The sequence below is a fragment of the Mauremys reevesii genome, linkage group 9 (genome assembly GCF_016161935.1).
Source record: "Mauremys reevesii isolate NIE-2019 linkage group 9, ASM1616193v1, whole genome shotgun sequence".
In the NCBI taxonomy this organism is placed as follows: Eukaryota; Metazoa; Chordata; order Testudines; family Geoemydidae; genus Mauremys; species Mauremys reevesii.
Window position 1 is genome coordinate 65008993 of NC_052631.1, and position 7455 is coordinate 65016447.

A 7455-nucleotide genomic window follows, 5' to 3' on the forward strand; every position below is an offset into this window, starting at 1 on the left:
CTTTTACAGTTCCCTTCTCTTTTAACAACTTGTTATGAAATGAATACACATTTAATGCCATCTATTTTCTTGTGCCAAGCCATCAAAAGGAATAAAAGTCAGAGTTAGGCTACAAATTTTATTCACACAGGTATATACACATGCAGCAATACATGCACCTCTACACAAAGACACACTTGCATAAAATGTATGCACACACACACTTGCCTACAGAGACACTTTTTCATATACTTTTCCAGGGGCTGCCTAAATCACACAGCCGGGAAGGGAGGAGGGGGGGCTGGAGGGGAAAAGATGGGGGGGGTAGAGGAGAGAGGATGGGGAGGGAAAGAGGCCAAGGATAAGAGCAGTGTGGGAGTGAGAGGGGGCAGTGAAGGAGAGAGGAGGGAATGTGAGGGGGTGAGAGGGGGCAGTGAAGGAGAGAGGAGGGAATGTGAGGGGGTATGTGGAGTAGATGGAGGGGGAGGCAGAAGGCTACAGGTGCATGAGGATGTGGGGTATATAGGGCCTGTGGCAAACCCAGGCCAAATGGCTACAAAGGAAGGGGTAGGAATTAGTCCCAGGGGGGGTTAAAAGGCCTCTCCCTATCCATTGAGGAGAGATAGCTATGAGAAATTAGGTTCAGCTGGAACAGGGGTTACCAGGGAACTAATTAGGTTCAGCTGGCCCCAATTGCTGGCAACCTTTTTAAACCCTCCCTGGCAGGGAAACAGGGGGGAGGGGGAGAAGCTGCCAGCGAGTAGGTGCAGCAAGACTCTGCCCTCTTCCAGCAAGGAAGACTGCACTCTGTCCCCAGAAGGGGAGAAAAACAGCAAGGGACTGACTGAGAGGAGGATCAGCCAGACCCTGCGTGACCGGGAAGGACTTTGCTTTGCCCAAGCCTGTGTCTCCAAGGCAAAAAGGGACTGAGCCAGCTGAGGAGAAGCAGGTACTTTGCCACACGTGGTGTCAGGAGTGGGATGTCATAGTGAGTGAGGCTCTGTGGCAAGCCATCTTAGGGCAAGGTAAATCACACACAAAAAGATAGAGGACGTAGTGAAGGCATTGTTACAGGCCACTGCAGCCCAGCAAGAGGCTACCAGAGTACAGGTGGCGGCCCAGCAAGAGTCAGTACGTGTCCAACAGGAGACAAACCAGCTGCTAATGAACCAGGCGGCCCAAGATCGAGCCACCCTGAATGAGGTAGTGAACCAGCTGAAAGCCCTGGCCACGCTGACGCACAGGGCCCAGGGGACCCGGCTGCTACGGGCGAGCCACTATTTACAGAAGATGACAACAGACGACGATATAGAGGCATATCTCCTTGCATTTGAGAGGACGGCACTGCGGGAGGCCTGGCCCCAAGACCAGTGGGTAGGCCTCCTGGCCCCATTCCTGTGTGGGGAGGCTCAGAAGGCCTACTTTGACTTGACCACAGAAGCAGCTATGGATTACCCCCAGCTGAAGGCGGAAATCCTGGCAAGGACAGGCGTGACGCCAGCCATAAGGGCCCAGCGCTTCCATGAGTGGAAATACCGGGATGACAAAGCACCAAGGTCCCAGCTATTTGACTTGATACACCTCGCCCGGAAGTGGCTCCACCCCAAGACCCATGGGCCGGAGAAGGTAGTGGAAATCCTGGTATTGGACAGGTACATGAGGGGGTTGCCGCCAGACATACGAGGGTGGGTCCGCCAAAATGATCCCTCCTCTTATGATGAACTAGTTGCTCTCGTAGAGAGACACTTAGCAGACCAAGAACTTTCTCAGACCACCGAGGAAGGGGGGCGCCAGAATCAGAGACCAGTCTCTGCGCCGAGGCCCCAGTTTGCCCTAGCGCCAGGCCGGACAATGGAGGGGAGGAAGGAGGCGGGAGAGCAGCCGGCAGTCCCGGAGAGACTGGAGGACTGGGGGAGAAAGACTCGGGGGATAAATCCCAGCAGACCGAAAAATAGGGGGCTGCCCCAAGTGGGATACCGATGCTATGCCTGTGGCAAACTGGGGCATATTGCTGCCCAATGCCCAAATCTAGGAGAGCCTATGCAATGTGAACTGGGAGATATAGGGGGACTATGTGATCTAATAAGTCTGGTCGGGGTTGCGATGGTCCCTCATAGATACACTAGGCCCGTTAAGATGAACGGTATAGAGACCACAGCATTAATAGACTTGGGGAGTGCAATCACATGAGTCTCGGGGAAGCTGGTCAGGCAGGACCAACTATCCCGGGCCAAACGCTCGGGAGTATCCTGTGTGCATGGGGATGTCAACTATTATCCAACCATCCCCATAAGCATAGAAGTTCTCGGAAACCCCACTAAGTTGACGGTGGGAGTAGTTCCGAAACTCTCTTACCCTGTCCTTATCAGATGAGATTTCCTGGGGTTTGATGGCCTACTCCCCGGGGACGAGAGAGAAGAAAATAATGACCCTGGGACCCAAGGTGTGGTCCAGATAGATGACCCTTCCCCAGCCCTCCATGAGTTTAGCCAGATTTTGTTCTCCCTGCCAGGGAAGCCCAGGAAGACTCGAAGGGAACGGAGGGCAGATAAAAGGAGGGAGACGAGGATCCTGACCCAGTACCAGAAGTCTACGCTGGCAGGGGAAAGAAGGGGCTCAGCTGACCGCGGGACTGGGTCAGCCATCAACAACCCTATCGTTGGACCTGGTTCCCCAGGGGCTTTCCCCGAGGGGGAGACAGAGGTAGACCCCCCAGAATTTGGACAAATGGGGACTGCACACGGGAATTTTGGTCAGGATCAGGCCAATGATACCATATACCACAATATTTATAAGGAAGTAGTCGAGGTAAATGGGGTCCCAGTGGAGGGGAGAGTTAAGGGCCCAGGACCATATTACATGATTAAGAAAGATCTGCTATATAGAGTAGTTCGGGTCCAAGAGCAGGTTATAGAACAACTCTTGGTCCCCCGGAAGCATCAGAGGGCGGTGATGGATCTGGCCCACAGTCATCTGTTCAGGGCCCATCTAGGGGTAGATAAGACCCTTGATCGGATTCTACAGAGGTTTTTTTGGCCTGGCATTTATGCGGCAGTCCAGCGATATTGTACCTCCTGTCCGGAATGCCAAATACATGGGCCCCGACCATACTTAAGGGCCCCTCTGGTACCTCTGCCAATTATCAAGGTTCCATTTGAGCGAATAGCTATGGACATAGTAGGGCCATTAGAGAAGTCAGCCCGGGGCCATCAGTACATTCTGGTAGTGCTAGATTATGCCACCCGGTACCCCGAGGCCATACCCCTATGGAATACCATGTCCAAGACCATAGCCAAAGAATTAGTCCACATTTTTTCCAGAGGAGGAATACCTAAGGAGATCCTGACGGACCAAGGGACCCCCTTTGTGTCTAAACTGATGAAGGACCTATGTACCATGCTCCACCTACGGACCCTTAGAACATCGGTCTACCATCCCCAGACAGACGGCCTTGTTGAACGTTTTAATAGGACATTGAAAAACATGTTACGGAAAGTGATTAGTCGTGACGGGAAAGACTGGGACGCCCTGCTGCCTTATGTACTGTTTGCCGTATGGGAGGTTCCTCAGGCTTCCACTGGATTCTCCCCCTTCGAGCTGTTATATGGTCGCCACCCCAGGGGTATACTGGACCTGGCTAAAGAAGACTGGGAAGAACAGCCGAATCTGGAGAGAAACGTTGTGGAACATGTGCTGCAGATGAAAGACAGAATAGCCCGAGTCGCTCCCCTTGTGCGCAAACACATGGAGAAGGCCCAAGGGGCACAACGGATGTACTACAATCGTCGAGCAATGACCCAGAAGTTCCAGGTAGAGGACCGGGTGATGGTGCTCATACCCACAGCGGAGAGCAAGCTCCTGGCCAGGTGGCAGGGGCCATATGAGGTAATAGAAGCTATAGGAGAAGTCTACTATAAGGTCCGGCAGCCAGGTCGCCGGAAGCTGGAGCAGATCTACCATATAAATCTGCTGAAACCTTGGCAGGATTGAGAAGCTCCAGTGGTTGCGCTGGGGGCACCATCCCCTAAAAGCAACCAGCCCGACCTGGTGGGAATATCCTTGGAGATGACTCCGGAACAATGATCAGAAGTGATCAGCCTGATCAAATGCAACCAGGATGTGTTCTTGGAAAAGCCAGGCAGGACGACTCAGGTTCACCATCACATCTTCACAGAGCCTGGAGTGAAGGTGAACGTCAAGCCATACCAGATCCCAGAGGCCAAGAGAGAAGAGATTAGGAGAGAGGTCAGGAAGATACTGGCCTTAGGAGTCATCGAAGAATCTCATAGTCAATGGTCCAGTCCCGTGGTTTTAGTGCCTAAGCTGGACAGCAGTATGAGGTTCTGCAATGACTTCTGCAAGCTGAATGAGGTGTCCCGATTTGATGCATACCCTATACCCAGGATAGATGAGCTGAATGACCGATTGGGAAAGGCATGGTCTATCCTTGACCTTACCAAGGGCTATTGTCGGCCTTGGCCAGGGGGATCTGCCAAGGAGAAGACGGCCTTTGCAACTCCAGAAGGACTATATCAGTACCCTGTTCTCCCCTTTGGGTTGCATGGGGCTCCCGCTACCTTCCAACGGCTAATGGACAAACTGTTACGACCCCATGGAAAGTACGCGGCAGCCTATCTCGATGATGTCATCATATATAGCCCCGACTGGGAGACACACATGGAGAAGGTAGACGCAGTCCTAGACACCCTGAGGAAGGCAGGACTGACTGCAAATCCCTCCAAATGTTCAATCGGGTTAGCTGAGGCCAAGTACCTTGGGTATATAGCGGGGAGGGGCGTGGTGAAGCTCCAACTCAACAAGTTAGAAGCTATACAGAAGTGGCCCCGACCACTCCGGAAAAAACAGGTCAGAGCATTCCTGGGACTAGTGGGTTACTATAGACGGTTCATTCCCCACTTCGCCACCAGGGCATGCCCATTAACGGACCTAACCAAAGCTCAGGGCCCAGACATAGTAAAATGGTCTGCTGCAGCCGAAGCCACTTTTGCGGATCTGAGGACGGCCCTCTGCACAGACCCCGTACTAGTAGCCCCGGACTGGGGGGAAGGAGTTTATCCTACAAACGGATGCCTCTGAAGTAGGGCTGGGGGCAGTGCTTTCACAAATGGTCAGAGATGAACACCCCATCCTCTTCCTCAGTAGGAAGCTCCTACCTAGGGAACAGAAATACGCCATAGTGGAGAAGGAATGCCTGGCAGTAAAATGGGCCATAGAAAGCCTCCGCTACTATCTACTTGGGCGGAGGTTTACCCTGGTCACGGACCATGCCCCTTTGCAGTGGATGCACCAAAACAAGGACAAAAATGCGAGTGTAACAAGATGGTTTGTCGCTTCAACCCTTCCACTTCAAAGTGCGACATAGGTCTGGAACCCAACATGGCAATGCAGATGGCCTGTTGAGGGTGCACTGCTTTCCGACCCAAGTAGCCCAACCCCATAGTGTTGAGTGGGGGGGGGGGGGAGAGATATGTGGCAAACCCAGGCCAAATGGCTACAAAGGGAGGGGTAGGAATTAGTCCCAGGGGGGTTAAAAGGCCTCTCCCTATCCATTGAGGAGAGATAGCTATGAGAAATTAGGTTCAGCTGGAACAGGGGTTACCAGGGAACTAATTAGGTTCAGCTGGCCCCAATTGCTGGCAACCTTTTTAAACCCTCCCTGGCAGGGAAATGAGGGGGGGGGGGGGAAGAGAAGCTGCCAGCGAGTAGGTGCAGCAAGACTCTGCCCTCTTCCAGCAAGGAAGACTGCACTCTGTCCCCAGAAGGGGAGAAAAACAGCAAGGGACTGACTGAGAGGAGGATCAGCCAGACCCTGCGTGACCGGGAAAGACTTTGCTTTGCCCAAGCCTGTGTCTCCAAGGCAAAAAGGGACTGAGCCAGCTGAGGAGAAGCAGGTACTTTGCCACAGGCCATAAAGGGAGTGCAGCAGGGTGTGGTGGTGAAAGGAGTGCAGGGGGTGAGGGACATGGGGGGCATCTCTGGGAGATGGACAGGATCGGTGGGAGAGCACCGTAAGGGGTACAGGGATGGAATGGGTAGGTGTGGGGGGCAGGATGGGATGAGACATGGGAGAGATGCAATGATGGGGGGTGGAGGTTGAGATGGAGATACAGCTCCATTCCTAGCACTGGGAGACGGGGATACACATACCTCCAACTCCTGGGTGCTGGTGATGAGGTGACAGACCATGGTTCACAGCAGGGCACGTGCCGCAGCTTGAGCGAGCCACATGAGAAGAGGGCCAGGCAGCAGTGGAGAAGCGTGCACCACACAACATCTCAAAAGGTACCTGCTGAGTGCTCGCCAGTGGCACTAGTTCCTCCCGTGCTGTGTCCCAGCCAATGGGAGCTGTGCCTGTGAGCAGGGCAAGCATACAGACATCTCCCCCCCCACCAGCAGCCCTTAAGGCTAGGAGCTGGATATGCCAGCTGCTTTTGGACCCGGGAGCCACATGGGCCGCGGCGCTAGGAGGGAGCTTGCCAGCCCTGCTGCGGCAGCGCAAACCAGACATTCAGCGGTGCTGACCGGAGCCATCAGGATTCCTTTTCGACAGAGTGTTCCAGTCCAAAATTGGACACCTGGTCACCCTAGCCCCAGCGTAGCTCTGGCCCTGCTATGTAGGCTGGCCTGCTAGTAATCATCACATTGATTATGGTGGGTCCTAGGCACCAACCACAATCAGGGCCAAGTGCTGTACAAAGACAGACAAGTCCCTGCCCCCCTTATTACACTAAATCTTCATCCAAATAGGGCAGTAAGCCCCTGGGGGCCGGGGCTGTTCCTTATGACGTATTTGTATAGGAACTGAAGGCCTGATTCTGACCTCACCTTAGTGAGTGGCAAGAATAACTGTTAAAGTCAGTAAATATCAGGAGACTTAGGCTCTTACTATATCGCAGGTGGCAACTGGAGCGATGGGGCAAACCAAGTGAGGAGGAAGAGCAGCATGCATTAACATCTATTTTATTAGCATTGGTCTGGAGCAGGGGTGGGCAACCTATGGCACGTGTGCCGAAGGCGGCACGCAGGCTGATTTTCAGTGGCACTCACACTGCCCGGGTCCTGGCCACCGGTCCGGGGAGATCTGCATTTTAATTTAATTTTAAATGAAGCTTCTTAAACATTTTAAAAACCTTATTTACTTTACATACAACAATAGTTTAGTTATATATTATAGACTGAGAGAAAGAGACCTTCTAACAATGTTAAAATGTATTACTGGCATGCAAAACCTTAAATCAGAGTGAATAAATGAAGACTTGGCACACCACTTCTGAAAGGTTGCCGACCCCTGGTCTGGAGATATCCATGTATACTTAGTGAACTGGAGTTAGAGTTGGGTAGGGAAGCTGCTCCTTCTCCATCAGCAAATTACGGTACAAATTAAGATCAATCCAGTTTCACATTCCTACAAATAACAAAATCAGTTTAAAACCATATAAAAGATAGATGTCTACT